At 52.4% G+C, this 19,665-nt stretch overlaps 2 long non-coding RNA genes across 2 annotated transcripts in view; one reads left to right on the top strand and one right to left on the bottom strand.

Annotated features, from left to right (window-relative positions):
* The first annotated feature begins 1,564 nt into the window (after window positions 1–1,564).
* Window positions 1,565–14,108, top strand: LOC113593086 (uncharacterized). Its single transcript, XR_003413153.2, has 3 exons — window positions 1,565–2,033; window positions 3,480–3,611; window positions 13,912–14,108. It is a non-coding gene; the product is annotated as an uncharacterized LOC113593086 (long non-coding RNA).
* LOC106989333 (uncharacterized) overlaps window positions 12,166–19,665 on the bottom strand; it is a 16,541-nt gene continuing 9,041 nt past the window's right edge. The window contains exons 2-3 of the long non-coding RNA XR_008300267.1: window positions 15,677–15,732; window positions 12,166–12,952 (exon numbers count right to left, since the gene is read on the bottom strand). This is a non-coding gene — a long non-coding RNA (uncharacterized LOC106989333). The remainder of the gene's footprint in view (window positions 12,953–15,676; window positions 15,733–19,665) is intronic.

Below are 19,665 nucleotides of genomic sequence, written 5' to 3'. Positions count from 1 at the left end.
TTATGGCTGAGGCCTCAGCGGCCACGGACAGGAGCCGGGCTGCGTGCAGGAGACCAGGCTCTGCGTGGCTTCAGTTCATGACAGTCTGTGCCCAGAATCATACTGGGGACACCCCCACTGCCTTCATTTGGAACAAAGAGCACTGCCCTGGGTAGGAACGGGTGGGCCGAGGAGAGGAAAGACCTCTGACTGCAGATGTCCTAGGGATGAAGCGTGAATGTCTGGGAAGCGGGCCCGGCTTGTCCGTGTGTGTGTTGAGGGCAGGGGAGTGGATATTGAATCAAGCACTGGAATTGGAGCCAATCAAACTGGGGTTCAAATCCTGGACCTGTTGTTTACCAGTGTGTGACTCTGGACAAATCACTTCTCTTCCTGAGCCTCGTTTTCCTCATCTGTAGATGGGAATTATAAAACAACCTCACAGGTAATGTCTGCAGAAGGCACTTCAAGTACTAATTGTGTGTATTTAAGTAGGGCAAGAGATTGGGATTCTAACTCCTGCTCTTCTGACTTGCTGGGATTCTCGCATCGGCTCTGTCACCAACAGCCTCACATACAATTTCTGGGACTCAGTTGCCCCGTAGATATTAAAGAGGGGGCGAGACCTGACGTTCTGTTGGCTCCTTCCAGCTCTTATATTTTGTGATTTTGATGAGGAGTCCTTCAGTTGGAAACAGAGAGTTGGAAGGGCGTGGGCCTCATCCTGGCCATACAGAGGGGGTCCCTGCAGCTGTGGCCTCAGGGACCAATGGGGGTGGGGGTGGAAGCTGAGCCAGAATAGCCCCTCCCTCAATGGTGCTTTCTTGTGAGTTCCACTCCTGGCAGGGTGCTGGGCACTGTGTTTGGGAAGTCTGGGGCAAGAGAAGAGATCAAGAAGGGCCCTGCTGAGGGGTAGGGGGTTATCGATGGTTATCGATGGAAATGCCTGAATCACTCATGCTTTTTGCATGGGTAGATCTTCAAATAACCTGTTTCCCTTCCCCCTGCTCCCCTCCCCCACCCAAAACACATAGGGACACATGTGTGGGTGTGTACACACACACACACACACACACACACACACACAGCAGGAATTTTGAGGCTGACCTGATTGGAGTGTGAGCCAAATGGAGTAGAGAATCCCACTCCCACCCCCACCCTGAGAGCTCAGGTACAGACCTAAGGATTCCTATACCACAGTGCATGACAATGTTCTCAGCAATCCCCCCCACCCCCTTGCCCCATTCCGGGAACATCCTGGAGCCGGTCACCGTGGGAAATGGACATGACCCCCAACCCAGCCTCACAGATCCTGCCTCTCTTCCGTGCTCTGTCCCACCCTCCCCCCATGTGCTTGCATGGAAACCCTGGAGACCTCTAGGAACACAGACAGCATCCAAGTCAATGACATTTACTAAGCACATGCTATGTGCCTGGCACTGAGCCAGGCACAAGGGCTATGTAGGGAAATTAGACCTGGTTCCTGTTCTCAAGATGTCATAGCCTAGTAGCGGGACAGACTTTAAACCATTTAATGACAACACAATGCGCTAAGGGACAGTAATGGACAGGCCAACAGGTCTATGGGAGAGGGAGGCATAAAAGGAAGATACTCGAGCTGCTTTCTAAAAATTTTTGGTAGAAAATTCAGAAGATACACATATAACAAATCCTTGTGTCCTCATCACCAGCTGCAACGACCATTGCCTTGTGGTCAGACGCGGTGTCACTCCCTCCCACCCACAGGGCACCATTCCTTTGGACGGTTTGGATGGAGAGGCCGCAATCCCCCGTGTGGGCAAGCACTGGAGGGACACTGCAGGCAGAGGGGGAACGCAGCGTCCGCGGGCGCCAAGCAGGGCTTCGTGCTGATGCACCAAATTCGAGCTGGACCAGTGGGGCGAGACGCTGTGTCCACCGCGCACGTTGGCTCCGGAACCATATTTCGCCCATGTGACTTGTCACTGTTTATGGAACTAGAAGTCTCTCGAGGCAAGCCTTCCGCAGCGCCCAGGACGCGAGAGCAGGCCCTTTGAGAGCTGGGAGTGAGGCGGGTACAGTGAGGCCCGCGAAGGGCGCGGGGGGGGGGGGGGGGGGAAGGCGCGCACCGCACTGACGGGCCCCTCGGGCGCAGCCGGGCCCTCAGCCCCGCGTCGGCGCGCGGCCTTAAATATTACCCCGGAGTTTTCAATTATCTCTTCTTAATGGATTTGCAGGGGCTCTTTCATCAAGCGCGGGGTGGCTGGGTGTGGGGGTGTGGGGAGCGCGCGGCGAGGGCTGGAGCTGGGAAAATGGCCCATATTTCAATATTAAAGCCCTTTACGATCGTCAGCAGCATGAAAGATGCTGCAAATAAAACGGAGCCGCCCGCGCCAGCCTCTCCATCTCGCAAGTTTTAATTAACGCTGAGGGGGAGGCGGCTGCCGGGCGGGGTCGGAGCCGGGCCCCGGGGCGGCTGGCGGAGCCCGGTCCCGGGCGCGAGCCGCGGGGATGTCGCCGCCGGTCTGCGGACGCGGAGTGCGGACGGCTGGTGCGGCTGCGGAACGCGCCGGCCGAGGTGGCGGAGCCGGAGGGGAGGGAAGCGCTCGGACGGTTTCGGAGCGTCCGACCGGGAAACGAACATCGCGTCACTGAAGGCAAATGGCTCTTGTTATCGAAGGGGAGGGGGCGTGGGGCCGGAGGACTGAGCGCCTCGCCCCGACCCTCGGGCGTCCTTCCCTCTGCCCTTTCTTCCGGCCCACGGCTCCCGCCCCCACCCCCAGAGCTGGTTCCATCCCCCCACCCCTGCCCGCCCTCCGCGGCTCCCCGCCAACCCCCCTTGTTGTCATCCCGTGGCCCTCGCTTCGCGTGACCCAGCGGCCGCGGGTCCCCGCCCCTCGCGGCTCCTGCTCCGGGACGTCTGCTTTCTCCATCACTCCCGCGGCCTTCGGGGCGGCTCCACTCTCCAGGCACGGAGCAGCGCGCACAGAAGCGCCACTGTTCTGCCTTGGCAGCGGCCCGGCCTGACAGCTTGTGCCTGAGCAACAGACCCATCCGTCAGGCGGGAAGGATGGAGCGACGTCCGGCTGCCCGCTCTGAGGACTCCCCTGGGAGCCACCTCTGGCCTTGGCCCAGACTCCTTTCTTCCCCTCTCTCCACTCCCCAACCCTGCCCCAACTGCCAGCCCAGTATGTATGTCTGTCTCTAGTCTGGCTCTTCCCACTCCCCGCTCCCCCCACCTCCCTATGCACACAGCCAGGAGCCTGCCGCCTGGGAGAACCTCCTTCTCTCTCATGGGTCACGCTTAAAGGCCCTTCTGCTACCTACATCCACATGGCAGGGTGTAAACTCTTTAGCTTAAAAGGATCTGGGGATCTTAGTGGACCACAGTCCAAACCTAAGTCAACCAATTAATACTCAGGGTTTAAGCCAAGGACTTTGGGCAAACCCCAGGAAGAAGGGGGTGGAATAGAAAAATAATAAGTGTAAAAGACATGGTCTTTATTCCTGTGTACTTACAGATACTTAATGTGTCCTGAAGTTTTTGCAGAAATCAAATTCTCTTCCTATTGTGCTAAGGAGCTTGCAAGAACCAAGATGACAAATTCTACATTAAAGCAGCAAAAGAAAAATCCTCCTCTACTCCCTTTTTGGTATGTATTTTTTTTCTTCTTCTTGTCAATTTGTGATAATCATCTGTCAATCCTGCTTTTAAAATAGTGCTTGCTTGGGGTGCCCAGCTGGCTTGGTGGGTAGACCAGGCGACTCTTGGTGTCAGGGTGGTAAGTTCCAACCCCCATTGGAAGTAGAGTTTACTTAAAAAAAAATAAAACAAGGGTGCCTGGGTGGCTCAGTCGGTTGAGCGTCCAACTTCAGCTCAGGTCATGATCTTGCAGTTCGTGAGTTCAAGCCCCGCACCTGGCTCTGTGCTGACAGCTCAGAGCCTGGAGCCTGCTTCGGATTCTGTGTCTCCCTCTCTCTGCCCCTTCTCCACTCATGCTCTGTCTCTCTCTCTCAAAAATGAATAAACGTTAAAAAAATTTTTTTAATAAAAAATAAAGTAAAATAAAATAAAATAAAATAAAATAAAATAGTGCATGCTTATGCAGTATGGTTAGGAAGACAGAATTCACATTTGAACAGTTAGGAAACACACCAATGCTGTTGGGACAGAGAGTAATGGGAGAAGGGGGTGAAAATGAAAATGAAAATGAAAACATCCTTAGTTTAAGGGAGACTTTCTGGAGGAGGCCTGATTTGGAAGTCGAATGGTGATATGAATTGGAAAAGAAAGTTCCAGATGGGGAAACACTGGGCCTGAAGTAGGACAGATCCTGTATTTTATTTTGGGTTGAGGAACAGGTACACATGGCTAAAACACGTCTCTGAAAATACCTTAAGATGAAACAAAACTTGTGGGGTAGCAGGAAGAATTCAGGGAAGACGATGGGATCTCGATGATGCTGGAGACTGAAGTGAGTGGGGAGGGGCCCTGAGCACCCCTTCTCCCAAGGAGTCCTCCTGTACTTGGGATAGGCCAGGGGAGAGATGCCCGACCCCGGGGACTTGGCCATCACCTTTTGTCGTACCTTTAGAAGGTCCAGGAATATGGCCATTGGAGGCAGGGCTCCACAGTTTCAACCACTAGCCCTGACACAGGGGAGGAAGGAGAGAGAAGCAAAATCCTTTCCCTGCATCCAGAGTGTAAGGGGGAGAAACAGAGGTCCAGTCACTCAAATCGACAAGTTTTTTGAGCACCAGATATGGGTGCCAAGCACTATACAAGGCACTGAGGACCGAGAGGTGACCAAGGCCCAGTCCTGGTCAACAAGGTGCTCACAGTTTGGTGGGGAGGACAATCCACTCATTCAGAAAAAGTGCTGAGCTCTTATCAGGCAGTGCCACAGGCACTAGAGATACAAGTGCAAACCAGACAGACTCCTTCCCTGCTTCTCAGAGATCACTGTCTGCTGCAGAAGATAGGAACAGAACCGGCAGTTAGAATTCAGGGTGATGTGTGCTCTGCAGGGGACTGGACCATTGCCATGCATGGCGGGGGGGGGGGGGCGCATGTGTGGGACATCCACCCTAGTCTGTGAAAGGGGAAGCGAGGACGATGTAGAAAAGGCAACACTAAATCTACCTCAAAGGATGCACAGAAATCAAGGGCAGAAGAGGGGGGGGCACCTGGGTGGCTCAGTGGGTTACGCGTCCAACTCGTGATCTCGGCTCAGGTCGTGATCTCAACGGCTCGAGGGATCGAGCCCTGCGTCAGGCTCTGTGCTGATAGCGGGGAGCCTGCTTAGGAGTCTCTCTATCTCCCTCTCTCTCTGCTCCTCCCCCCTCAAAATAAATAAACTTTAAAAATAAAAAAAAGAAATCAAGGGCAGAATGGCATGGGGAGGATGTTGAGGGCCCAGAGTTTGTGGGTCTGTTCGGCATCCCAGCAGGGGCTGTGGTCACAGCAGGCCCAGGCCATGTTTCCTTCCTCTAGGCACAGGATGGCACTGGCCTGCATTACCGCAGCTCTTCCAACAGCTGCAGGGAGAGCCAGACGATAATCCCAACAGAGCCAGACCAGGGAACGAGCTTATCAGTTTTCCTTATTCTCCCAAGAAGCTTCTGCCTCAGGGCTAGGCTGTTTGGGAAGGCTGGAGGGCAGGGGGGCTCTGTGGAGGGTCTTACTCTTTCCACATCCCCCTTACTGATAACGGTTTTGAAACAAACCAGATTTTAAATAACAAGAAACAAAGTGATCGTCTCTCTGGCTGCAGCTGAATACAAACCAGGACAAGAAAGAATTGTCCTCTCTAGAATGTTTCTGCCTCCCCAGTCCTAACCAGCTCCCTACACGAGCCATCCTCACTACCCCACTGGAGCTGAGTCTGGAAGGGCAGGGGTGAAGCAGCAAAGTAGGAAAGGCACTGGGAGAAGGGCCTGGGCAAAGGCCCAGAAGCAAGAGCGCCTGTGGTCTCTTTGGGGAAACCGCAGGTCCTCCAGTGTAGAGAGGAGAAGTCGGCACAGGCTGGTGAAGAGCCAATTTGTCAGGCTAAGGGGGTGGGGACAGTGAGGGACCCTGGAAGTATTTATGGTATAAATGCTGACAAGTTTTTCTATACTCTTGTTCCCGCTATCCAGAATTGAGGTTTTATTAAACTATTATTAAACTTTAGTCAACTTTGCTCTGAAGTTTTAAAAATAAAACAAACAGGTCACTACCGATAAAACTAAAGCTCCCTTTCCCCCTCCCCAGTATCATTCTCCTCCCTCCCAGAGGCACCACCATAAATTTGGAGTTGTTCATCCATCCAGTCTATGTTTTCATATTTTTAACACACACATATGTCCATTGCTTCAGTGCTTTTTTTTTGAGACAGAGAGAGAGAGCAGGAAGGGGGCGGAGAGAGAGAGAGAGAGAGAGAGAGAGAGAGAGAGAGAGAGAGAATCTTAAGCAGGCTCCACACTCAGCATGAAGTTTGACACAGGGCACAATCCCATGACCCTGGGATCATGAGCTGGGCCGAAATCAAGAGTTGGATGCTGGGAGCACCTGGGTGGCTCAGTTGGTTAAGTGTCCAACTTCAGCTCAGGTCATGATCTCATGGTTCATGAGTTTGAGCCTGGTTTGGATTCTGTATCTCCCTCTGTCTCTGTCCCTCCCCCATTCATGTTCTCCCTCTCCCTCTCCCTCTCCCTCTCCCTCTCCCTCTCTTTCTCTCTCAAAAGTAAATAAACATTAAAAAAAAAATTTTAAAAATGGGCCCCTGGGTGGCTCAGTCGGTTAAGCGTCCGACTTTGGCTCAGATCATGATCTCACAGTTCATGGGTTCGAGCCCCGCATCAGGCTCTGTGCTGACAGCTCAGAGCCTGGAGACTGCTTCAGATTCTGTGTCTCCTTCTCTCTCTGCTCCTCCCCCACTCATGCTCTGTCTCTCTCTCAAAAATAAATAAACATTAAAAAAAATTTTTTTTAATTAAAAAAAAAGTCAGACGCTCAACCGACTGAACCACCCAGGCACCCCTGCTTCGGTGCTTTTTAAAAAACTCTTCAACTATTATGATATAATTTACAACTTGATTTTTTTCATTCCACATTAAAAAAAAAAAAGTCTTCATTTGAGGTTTTTGGCAAAGCACTGACCAGATCTGGGTTTGTAAGATCACTCTGGCTACCAAGTGGAGGACTCCAGGTGACAGGGAGGATTGAGGATGGTAAGAGTGGAAAAGGGGGTAACATGTTCAAAAGGTAGAATCCACAGCAGAGGTCACTGATGGCGAGCCTGGGAGGCACGGGTTTGTTTTGTACACGCTGCTCTTCAGCACCATGAACAGGGCCCTGTTGATTGAAGATGCTCAATAAATACTTGTTGAATCAGAGAGGTTGATAGGGACGGAGGAATCCAGATCGACTCCCAGATTCTCCCAGTGTGACTGATGGGATGATGGTGCTAGTATCCAAGATGAGGGTCCCAGGAAGAGGAGCTGGATTGCAGGGAAAGATTAATCCAGAAGCTATCTTTCTGGGCTGGAGGAAATGGGGCTGCATTGCACAATAGGGGTTGATGATAGGGAGCAGAACAGACTCCCACTTCTCAGGACTGAGGGCAATGAAGGATTTGAAGTGATCCAGAGACTGGAGGGGGGGAAAGTTTCAGTCATGCTGGAGGCAAAGGGAGACTTGAAAACCAAGCGAGATTCAAACACTAGTTTCCTCAGAAGGCCAGGAGGGCAGGGCCCCGCTTCCGCGTTACCTACAACGAATGCCTTGTTGCCCTTTGTGTGGCGAGTACCGCAGCCCATTAGCCAAGGCAGAGGAGGAGGAAGAAGGTGTAATAAGTGATTCTAGAATCATAAAGACCTTGTCAGGTGCCCACACTCCCAACTTTGCTCCCACTCCATATTCATCAACAAGATGGACGGGCAGGGTGCTCACAATTGCTTCCTAGGGACTTGTTCTTGACCAAATCCAATCTCTCTATTCAGGGAAGGATGTGAAATATAACCTGCTCTCCTGCTCTTAAAACCCAGAGTTCTGGTCATCACCTCGAAAGGCTGCCCCCTCTGCGAAGAGCTCCCTCAAAGCTACTGTCCCTCCTCCTTCCCTTACCCCACCCACCCCTGCCCAGGCCCAGCCACCTCCCACCCTCCGCTGCCAATTCACCTTTAAACAGTCTCTCATTTGTCTTCTCCTTCTCTTTCTCTGACACACTCCCCTCTCCTGGAAGCCTTCCCTGCCCCACCCTCCCCTGCACCCTAGCACTGATTTCCTGAACTGAACCCTGCAGCTCTCAGCTCCAATCTCATCCGTCTTTGTCCCTCTTTCCAGCCCTCACCTGAGCCTTCCATGGCTTGGCCGCAGAGTTCTTTGGGTCCTGGGTATGATTAATGGCATTTCCTTATGTCATCCCTGGGTTCTGGGGCTGGAATGCCTTTACCATCCCCGGTGCTCCTCTTTTGGGGGGGGCCAGAGCATCACTTAAGTTTTGTTTGGCAGAGTAAGGCATTTCCTTCTCTCAGAATAAGAGCCGTTGTAGATCCACGTCACTCGACGCCCTTTCCTAGGAATACTTGTAATTTAGACTTGTTCTTTATTCACGGAGTTTTAAATATCACCAAGAAACGGAGTAGGCGGAGGGGGAAATCTTGGAAGAGCTGGTCAGGGTCCAGTCAGCCCACTTCTCCATGAGCCTGCCATGTGAAGGGGTGCTGGGATCCACTCGAAAGGCCTTTTGTCCTCTGGATCCAACCCCTAGAGTCACCAAAGGACCAACCTAATGATCCTCAAACCATGCTGTGACCAGTCCCCTCCCACCTTGAACTTGGGCAGGCTTCTGACTTTTATCAGAGCAATACACCCGGCAAAATACCACCTCACTGAACCCCCTACACTGACCAGAGCTCTAAACCGTCAGAGTCACACTGTGTGACTTAAACAGGTAGACACTCAACATGGCTACCCCAAGTCACGTGACCTCCCCAGCTAACCAAGGTTCTTCCTTGGCGGGGAAACTATTTGGATTCTTTTTCCTACTTTTTCACTATCTGGACGGTTAAATTTCTCTGCAATCAATATGTATTACTTGTGCCATTAAGAAGAAAGTAAAACTTTAGAAAGACCAGAAGTTAGGAAGTATAGCTACAGGGGGCCATGGAGGTGGCTTCTGCTGGGTTGGTAACACAGCCCGAGTTAGGTGTGTGTCCTGTGGATGTGCTAATGAACAAAGGGCCACCCCATGGCAGCCTTGAGCCCTGGGCAGCCCCACACCCGGCCAACAGGGGCACCTGCAGGGGATGAGAACGCAGGTAAAGAGAGGAAGGGTCGACAAGACCTGGACGGTCGAATTCCTTTCACAGCCATAAAACTTAAAAGATCTAAGTGACAGGAAGCTTTGGGGTTTTTCTGTAAGAATCCAACCGATTTTAAGTGTTATGCTTTGCAGCCTTCTATAAAGTATGCTGTTCACCCAGTTGATGATTAGTGGTTCAGCTAGTAATTATTAAACAGGAAGGAATCAGGAATAAGTTGCTGTAAATTTAAACTGAACACTTCATGTTCTGAATGCTAAACTTGAAGGTTAAACATTGGGCAGGTGGGAACAGTAGCGTGGTTTGTATGTTTTGCTCTTTTAAAGAGTAACAAAGTTAGAAACACTGGCTCTTGTCCAGGCTCTGTCCCTAATGTAAAGATTCTCAAACTTTTCTGCCAAAGTCCCTTTGATATTAGAGAGAGGTGAGTGAATGGACCCCAGCAGTCTGGGGACTCAGCTTGAAGGGCTCTGGCCAAAGACCAGGCCTCTTTTGAAGCCTTTGGTTTTATTTTTTATATTATTATTAAAAAATTTATTTATTTGAAAAAAAATTTTTAATGTTTTTTTATTTTATATTTGAGAGAGAGAGCACACAAATAGGGGAGGAGCAGACAGATGGAGACAGAATCTGAAGCAGGCTCCAGGCTCCAAGCTTTCAGTACAGGGTTCGACGAGGGCCTTGAACTCATGAGCAGTGAGATCATGACCTGAGCCAAAGTCAGATGCTTAACCAACTGAGCCATCCAGGTGCCCCCCAAAATTTATCTTTATTTTAATTTATTTTTGAGAGAGAGAGAGTGTGAGTGGGGGAGGAGCAGAGAGAGACAGAGACACCGAGTCCGAAGCAGGCTCCAGGCTCTGAGCTGTCAGCACAGAGCCTGATGCGGGGCTCAAACTCACAATCCAGACCGTGCGATCATGACCTGAGCCGAAGTCAGATGCTTAACTGACTGAGCCTCCCACGTACCCCAGGCCTTAGGTTTTAGCTTTAAAACTATGCAACCTGGGCATTTTATTACATAGCATATTTTGTGTGTGTTAAAATAAAATGATGTTTTAAACTATTTGCCATCAAAACCTCTGTGGTACTCAGAGAAGCTTCTTATGTATCCTGTGACACCTTTACCATGCGGCCACTGCAGTGTGGCCCTGGGGCACCGGCACCCCGGGTGAGCAGTGCTTCTGTGTGTGGCCCCCTAAGTTCCTTCTCTGATTCTTTGATTTGTCATACTTTTCCGCCACTGTCCAAAGTTACATCTCTGATGACGACCACTTAGCGAGCACTTCCTGTGTGCCAGGCTCCATGCCAAATGCTTTATATGCATTGTCGTTTAAATTGTCACAGCCACGTGGAACTCAGCGAGGTGAAGTGGCTGGCCTAAGGTCACACAGGTGTCAAGGGGCCAAGTGAGTATTCCGACAGCAGTCTGATCGACTCCAAGCTGCCTCCCGCTGCCTCAGGGAGGCTGGAGCCCCTGGCTGAGTGGCAGCCTGCCTGGGAAGGAGATCGTTGTGGTGCATCTAGAAAGAGCGTGTAATATAGGAAGCGTCATTTTCTCCAAGTTTCAGCAATAAGGAACTTTCTCTGAAGGGACGCCAGGTCTTGACCAAAGATCACCTCTCCATTTCCCTGCTGGGCCCTTGCAGCCCACCCTGGAGGGAGTTTCCCCCAGCAGGCGGGGCTTCCTGAGCGGCCAAGATGCTGTGGGCGGATAGGCTCTCTCCTCCTGGGCCCTTTCCCCCTAAGCCGGCGTCCCAGGCACCTCTCCCAGTTTGGAAAGCAGATTATTTATGGTTTATTTTTGACACCAGATCATCGCTGCCCAAGTTTCATCAATTTGTCACTGTTTTTATTGTCAGCAATTGCCCATAACTGGAGCACATTTAAAATGTCATTGATCTTGGTATTACAGTGTCATAATCTGACAGTAATAGGTGTAGCCAGCACAGGAAGCCCAGGCCCTGAGATTGATGGCGTTCAGCACACCAATTATATTCTGTCCATCTAAGTGATAAAAGAGTACGTAGGAGGCATTCAATAGATAAATTAGATATCGCTCCCAATTATGTCCCTTTATTTTATGGAGTCATATGTTCCCCTTAGAACTTTTTTTCTTCATTTGGCTTGTAAAGGGAGCGTTACTTGACCCCCCAAAGACGAGGGCCGCTCCCCTGCCTGACCCACCTTAGGTTTCTCCCTGGTCCCTGTCTACCTTCTAGAAGTTTCTCACCAAGGCTCTTCCTGAGCTCACCTAGGAGGTGCCTGGCATGCAGTGAGTGGGCAGAGGAAGGAGGTAGAGGTGCCCCAGTGTCTTTTGGGAAGGACTAGGAGGTCGGATGGTGCCTTTTGTTAATGTGACCCTGGCTGATAAGTCAGATGGGGTGGGGAGCCATTGCACAGGCTACCATCCTGCAATCCCAAACCAGCAGAGCCTTCAAATTAGGACAACTAGGGAATTGCTAGGACTGGGGAGGAAGAGGACGGTCAGAGAGCTTTCAGTCCACGGGAAGTGAATTCATCCAGCTCCTACCTCCACTCCAGCCTGAATTGAGCCAATTCAAACCTTTCCTCAGAAGAACCCCCAGAGCCACCTGCAGCCCCGTTCCAGGCCGATGCCTTCCTCAGCTTGACTCCCAGCACCACCACTGTGCCGGGAGAGTGAGGCAGCTCTCCTGGGGAGGCTGCGGGCTCCCTGCTGGAGAGCAAGCCCCACAAGCTGCTCTTTTTTCCCAAGACGGAGTGCGTGGTTAGAAATGAGAGACAGGGAATAGAGGTGCCCAGCGTATAAAGCCCTTAAACTCCGAGGACAGCCTTGGCCTGGTCCAGACCCCTGTTCCCCAAACTCCATGTCCCCCTGAAGCCGGAAGGAAACACACAAGAGGCCGAGACATCAGGTGGTAAACAGTGTGCCAGGTCCATTTATTGAGCTTTGCAAGCGGAGGCATCCACGGGCCGGGCGGCTCCCCACAGCCTGTTGCCACCTCAGCTGTTATAAATAATCCTGGCACTAAGTGCCCTGTTACACGGAGGGGAAGTTGTTCTTACAGTGTGAAACCTGAGCATATGGGTCAGGGGAGGAGGGATGATGGGGGGACAGGAGAGAGAGAATGGGGAGTCATCGCCCCGAGGCTTCTCAAGTACACCCCCGAGCTGGTGATAGATGAATTTCTGGAGCAGCGGATGGCATTTCAAGTGAAATGTTTATAGGAAGCGAGTGTGATTTAAACAACGTCTTGGCCGATAAACACCAGCCAGATGGGGGGAGAGGGCAAAGCGAGGGGTAGAGGAATCAAAGGCCTGGAGGCCCCCAGTGTTAAGTAGCTGTCTGAAGCTCTGCTCAAACACACACACCAGCTTTGGTCTTAACATGTTTTTAAGAGCTGGTTATGATTTCCTTGAGGGCGGCTCAGATTAAGACTAGAGTAGAGCCCCAGCTGAGCGCCTTCAATAACTGTCCATCACGTCGTCTTTAAAGACAGCAGCCTCCTTCCTCCCCTCGGCTCAGGGAGCCTGAGACCGGGGGAGGACTGCCAGGCTGCCCAGCTTGTCAGCCTGTTCCTAGGCAGCACTGGGCCATCTGCCCTTGAACGGGTGCTGCCCCAGGTGCCGGGGCAGATCCTGGGGCAGGAATTGAGCCCCGCCCTCAGAAAGCTCTCAATCTTCCAGGAAAGAGAAAACACACAACCTGGAAAAAAAGAAACAAAGTGAACAGAGCAAAAGGACGGAAGCCGAGGCAGAGAAAATGGTCACCAAATCCAGAACCCTTGTCACCGCGTGCACTGCTGCCACCTGGTCTGAGCCACTTGCCTCTCACGTGGACTAGTGCAGTAACCTTGCCACAAGCCCCCTGTATCTTCTCTTGCCCTGTGCAAACCATTCCCAGTACAAAAGGCAGAAGGACCATTTAGAACCTGGCACCGCATGTCTTTGCTCCCTGCTTCCCTAAGAGTGAATGAAGATCAAAGTCCTTCAGACAGTGTTCAAGGCCCTGCATCATCATCTGGCCCCTCAGTGCTGCTGTCATCCTCCCCCGCTGTCCTTGCTCACGCCCTTCCAGCTACTCTGGCCTCCAGGCTCCACACACTTGCCAGGCACGCACCTGCCCTAGGGCCTTTGCACCACCTGCTCCCTGTGCTTGGAACACCCTTATTTATAACATCTGTGGGCCTTACTTACCCCTTCACCTGTAAGTCTTTGTTCAAATACTATATTCTCAATGAGACCCCCGCTGACTCCATATTTGAACTTGCAGACCTCTCTACCATCCTGTTTTTTTTAATGTTTATTTATTAAAAATTTTTTAATGTTTATTTTTGAGAGGGAGAGAGAGACACACACACAGAGTGAGAACAGGGGAAGGGCAGAGAGAGATAGAGACACAGAATCTGAAGGAGGCTCTAGGCTCTGAGCTGTCAGCACAGAACCCGACCTGGGGCTTAAACCCATGAACTGCAAGATCATGACCTGAGCTGAAGTCCTAAGCTTAACTGACTGAGCCACCCAGGTGCTCCTAATGTTTATTTATTTTTGAGAGAGGGAACACTCGAGAGTGCAAGCTGGGTGGTGGTGGTGGGGAGAATGCAAACAGGGGAGGGGCAGGGAGAGAGGGGGACAGAAGATCTGAAGTGGGCTTTGTGCTGACAGCAGAGAGCCAGATGTGGGGCTTGAACTCTCGAACTGAACTCTCGACCGGCGAGATCGTGACCTGAGCTGAAGTTGGACGCCTAAACCACTGAGCTACCCAGGTGCCCCTGGCCCCTGGACTTCTCCACCATCCTGATCCCCCTTCCCCTGATCTGTTTTTTTTGTTTTTTCTTTTATTTAAAAAAAAATTTTTTTTTAATGTTTGTTTATTTTTGAGACAGAGAGAGAGCATGAACAGGGGAGGGTCAGAGAAAGAGGGAGACACAGAATCTGAAACAGGCTCCGGGCTCCAAGCTGTCAGCACAGAGCCCGATGCGGGGCTCGAACCCACGGACCGCGAGATCATGACCTGGGCCGAAGTCGGAAGCTCAACCGACTGAGCCACCCAGGCACCCCTGTTTTTTCTTTTAACATTTATTTATTTTTGAGAGACAGAGTGACAGAGCATGAGTGGGGGAGGGGCAGAGAGAGAAGGAGATACAGAATCTGAAGCAGACTCCAGGCTCTGAGCTATCAGCACAGACCCCGATGCAGGGCTCGAACCCACAGACGGCAAGATCATGACCTGAGCTGAAGTCGGATGCTTAGCCGACTGAGCCGCCCCCAACCCCCGCCCGGCACCCCGACCCTGATCTGTTTTTTTTTCTATACCCCTATCACCTTCTAATATACAATATGGTTTACCTATTTAATAAATATATTGTGTATTATCTGTCTCTTCTGCTAAAATGTAAGCTCCACAGAGGCAGGGGTCTTTCTCTGTTTTTTTCACTGATGCATCCCAAGGACCTGGAATAGTGCTCAATAATTGCTTAGTGAGTAAATATGAAGGATGAGGTTAACCAGGGGAGGGTTTGGAGAGGAAGACAGGGGGAGGCCATCCCAGGTGTGGGGTTAACTTGGGCCTTATCTCACTACGGGCCATGTGTGAGGATCTGGGAGTCAAGGTGATGGGTACGGTGCAAGATTGGGCCAGCGCATCGCCCAAAAAGGAGAGATTCAGTTGCCAAAGGGACTGGCCTGGATTTACCCCCTGCTGGAAGACTTGGCTTTGGGTTGGGATTTCCTCATCTCCACGGCCAAAGTGTAATTTGGGCTAATAATACCAAAGGGATGTGCCAAGCAAGCATGACGTGGTTGGCAGTAACGGCTGGGCCAGGAGTCAGAGGCCTTCAAGGTGGGGAGAGGGTGGCTGATTGCGTACGTGGGGCAGGGGAGGGAACCAAGTCACCATCTCCAAGAGGAGGATCCCCCCCCCACTGCCACTGAGGGCAAAATAAAAGGTCCCGGGCTGCACCTGGAGTAGAAGGAAGTGGAGCGAGGCATCAAGAAAGACTTGCCAACCGTGTAACAGGTGGTAGAGGGAAGGTGTGGAGCCTTGTGCGCTGGGGATCCCGAGCAGGCTAGGCTGATGCCGAGGGCCCTGCAGGCCTGTGAGAGAGACCATGGGATGGCAGGGTGGAAGGCCAGGCCCTTGAGCAGCTTCTGCCTCTGCCCGGCCCCACCCCTCCCTGTCACCTGCAAGGCTTCCAAGCTCCTAGGGCGTGGGAGGGGAGACTGACAGCATTTGGTGCCCCAGACCCCACCGGTCCACGTGCGGGCCTTTAGCACTTCTGCTCAAATCCCCAGTGCTCAGCTCAGCTTTGCGGTGACTTCAGGGGACAAGCCAGGCGAGGTAGAAAGTATCTTTGGAGACGGATACAAGATAGCGGTTGGTGTGGTAATAATGGAGACAGGACCTGGGTGGCCTGGGAGTGAGACTTACTTGTCACTGTATCACTTTTGGTGCCTTTTGAGTTTTCAACCACGTACATGTATTTCCTATTCAAAAGACATAAAATAATTAAAACGGGACAAAACAACCACAGCAGCAACAAAGAATAGATCCAGGGAAGCAGGAACCTAATGCCTGCGATGGCTACGCTGAGGACGCTGACCTGGCCCTTCCGTCCCCTCTGCACCCTCCTCCTCATCTGGTATCTCCGTTCTCTAGAGGGCCAGAGAGGGGTGTGGCTGGTCTGATGTCACACAGCATTTAGGGGCTAGCAAAGGCCTGTGGCCAGGTGTCCAGACTCTGGAAAGTTGACAGGGTCAGCTTTCTCTCTTGGTCTTCAGTGGTCTGTTCTCCCCCTTGACCTGTCCATGTTGTTTGCAAGGCTGTGCATATGCTACAGATCAGCCTTCAAAGAGGCATCCTTTTTTTAAAGATTTTTTTTTAAACGTTTATTGATTTTTGAGAGAGAAAGAGACAGAATGCAGGCAGGGCAGGGGCAGAGAGAGAGGGAGACACAGAATCCAAAGCAGGCTCCAGGCTCTGAGCTGTCAGCAGAGCCCGACCCAGGGCTCAAACTCACAAACAGCAAGATCATGACCTGAGCCAAAGTCTAACGCTTAACCTACTGAGCCACCCAGGCGCCACCACCCCCTCCCTCCAAAGAGGCATCTGAAAAGGGGCGTGGTCTTAAAGCTATCTTTCTCAGAGTGTTGCATCTTTACGGAGCTCTCCTCTGTGCCCCACTCCCCTCCATGTGCATCTGATAGTTTATTCCTTCCCTTCCTGCCTCCCTCCTCTCCACCTCTCCCGACCACCAAAGTGGCTCTCCACTGCAATTCAGCCCTGCCCGTGACAAGACACGTGACCCTGAGCCAGTCATTTAACCTTTCTGTGCCTCTGTTTCTTCATCTATAAGCGCGGAGCGTGACCTTCCTCCCACGGCTCCTCATTCATCCATTTGTACAACAAGCGTGTATTCTGTGCCAGGCGCTGAACCCAGCACCGAGGATCACGCGAGACAATATGTGTGGAATTAGTACAGAGACACAGAGAGTTATTGCCCAGGCCTCCTTCCTTGGATGCTTTGCTGGGCTGGACGCTCTACGTCCTCATCTACATGCCCCTGGAAGAATTTCTTCAGTCTATGCCCAACCTCTCAGCTTCCAACACCGCTCCTGACATCCTCCTCTGGAGAAAGTGTCAGGGGCTGCAGCAATAGCCTTTTTCCCAGGCGTTTCCACTGGACTAGATCCCGAGGGCCTCACTTTGCCTGCAGTAAGGAATAATGCTGAAATTCGCCTGTGGGTCTTTGGTCTGGAACTTGAAGAGTGTCCACCTCTCTTGCCCTCTGGGGGCCCCATCCCTGATAATCTGCTCATGTCCTCCTCTGCTCATGTCTCTCCCTTCCTGAGCCTCACACCGCCTTGGGGACTGGCACAGAGGCAAAGATTCTGGACTGGAAACTCTCACATATGCCTCCCTCTAAATCTAACCTGGGCTGTGGATGAAAGCTGGTCCCTTCTGTCAAACAACCACCACAACCTCAGAGCATAAAAGAGAGCTTGTTTCAGATAGAGGAAAGAGAAGTTTCCAGAGCTCTTGGAGAGAGATTGTCCCCACTCGCTGCCTGGCCATTGAAGATTGGGTGAGTATGACTTGGAGGGAGGGATGTTTGTGAAAAAGGTGTGCCGCTTCGGCCTTGGTCACGACAAAATCCCAAGTCAAGTCAAAGCGATGATGCTGGACAATGGGGAAGGAGGGAGACACATCCTGTTTGTTGGGAACAGGCTTGAGGAGAGAGGTTTCGTGAGGGGTTCGATGGAACCACTCAGGTCCCCCGGAGGCAGGAGGAAGGAGATGACCTGAGCCTACAGAGGATTTGGGGATGCCATGATGTCGCAGGGACTGTGGGGAAGCCAGGGACATGTCAGCTCATCTGTGTCTAGAGCACAAACCCCACGGACAGGGACCAGGTTCTCTCAAACTGCACAAAGCCTCACACCGGGCACTGGAGAATCTGACTGAGGAGGGCAAGTCCTTCCCTGGAAGATGCTGCCAGCCCCGCCCTCAGGAAAGGACAGCTGCTTTAGAGTCCCAGCAAAAAATGATTCCAGACTGTGGAACCCGGAAGTGCTTCATGGACAAGTTCCTCAGTCCTGCCTACCACAGCCTGCTTTGATCTCGCGGTTACTGTGGGATGTCGCCCATCCCCAGAAGACTAACTGAGCAAGGAATAAGGGTCTTGCTTTCAGGTCTAGTCTGTGGACCACGGGAGGCAAAAGAAGTTGGCCAAACTTCCAAGCACCTGTCTCAGCTCCTGGGGAGCCCCATGGAGCATGAAGGAAGGGGTTCCTCTATGGAGCTGCCACAGGCCATGAGAATGGATGCAGAGCAGCAGAGGGCAAGGGGGGTGGAAAGGCCAGAAGAGGTGGGGCTCCTAGAACCCCTCCTGGCTGCAGGTGAGGGAGCTCCTCTGGGTGGTCAGGCCCCTTCCCCCTGCCCAGGACAGACTGCAGCTTCTGGAAGGCAGGAGCTGGTCCTGCATCCTTTAGGCAGCCCCGGGGCCCAGCACAATGCAGACACTCAAAACTCATGTGTTGACTGAATAAATGAGCCTGGGGGCCAAAAGCTAGGCCAGCCAGCAGCTGGAGTCGGCCTTGGATACGGGCTCCCCCCATTTGGGCCTCAGTTTCTCCATGTGTATGTAATGTGAGGGGGCTGCCCTAGCTTATCCCTAAGGTTCCCAGCAACCTGTTTGATTGCTCTCTTCTTTTTTCCAAATTCTCCTCCCCCCCCACCCCCAGTAAAACCCTTCTCTCCCACGAATTCTCTCCCATTCTCTGCACCCCTGCTCAGTGCCTCCCCCCCACCCGCGCCAGCCAACTTGCTCCTGTTTCGCCCTTTACAGGTGTTTCTCTTTCTGCTTCTGGCCATTCCTCCCAGCATGCCCCGGCCCCCTCCCCGGAGCCTCCGTATTGGGGCTCCCCTCCCTGCCCCTCGCTGGTTCTAGCGCCCCCTTCAGCGCCCTTAGGCTCCATGGCGGGAGCTGGGAGGAGGGGGGGTCCCAGAGCAGCCTTGAGGCCTGCCCAGGTCCCCCTCCCCGCAGTGGTGCCAAAGCGCGCCCTCTCCCCTCGCTAATGCGATCTGGAGAGACCCCGGCGGGCGGCGGGCAGTCTGGGCTGAGCGTCCCGGGCGGCGCTGATGGATGGTCCCCTGACAGTAATCGCGGAATGAGGACGCGCTGGCGACGCTCTCGCCCGAGGCCGGCTGTTTGGCTAGCCCGGGAGTCCCTCCTCCAAGGCGCGGGGCCCCCAACCCACCTGGCTTTGGAGAGGCCTGCGGCCTCCGGGTCAGGGCTGAGATGGGGTCTCTCCCTGCCCTCTCTCCCTCGGAGACCTCGGTTTCTGTTTTGAAATCATCCTTGGGTCCTACGCTGCAACTGTGATTCTGAACAAGCCACTCACTCATCTGTCTCCAGCCTCAGTTTCCCCTTCTGTATAATAGGAAATAATGGTCTTTCCAAGCCTGGATGGAGAGTGTTAACAGCCAAGGAGAAAACACGGGGGGGAAATTACCGTCTCCCTTAAGCTGAAATTGATTTTCACTTTTAGTTCACAGTGCTCAGAAGAATACAGGCTAATGTACTGCTCGGAATGAGAGCTGGGTGGATATCCACACACAGAACATATGTTTATGCACGTCCGCATGTCATATAGTTTTGGGGTGTCTAATAAGTATACCTGAAAGTAAGAGATGGCAGTCAGCGTTGCTAACGTGTGTTTAAAGAGAAGCACAGCAGCGCGACATTTCTCCAGGGAGGTGGCCGCCTGGAGCAGGACCCTTCCTCCACTCTACTGAGACCCGCCCACTCACCTAAACCTCATTCCTTATCCTGTCTTGGGATCCCCTTCAATCCAGGGCTAGGCTGACTCAGGGCTGTGAGGAGAGAATCCTTCTTGGGGAAATGTTCTCAGACGATT

This window comes from Acinonyx jubatus, chromosome B4 (genome assembly GCF_027475565.1).
Source record: "Acinonyx jubatus isolate Ajub_Pintada_27869175 chromosome B4, VMU_Ajub_asm_v1.0, whole genome shotgun sequence".
Classification (NCBI taxonomy): domain Eukaryota; kingdom Metazoa; phylum Chordata; class Mammalia; order Carnivora; family Felidae; genus Acinonyx; species Acinonyx jubatus.
This window is presented reverse-complemented; position numbering and strand designations above follow the sequence as displayed.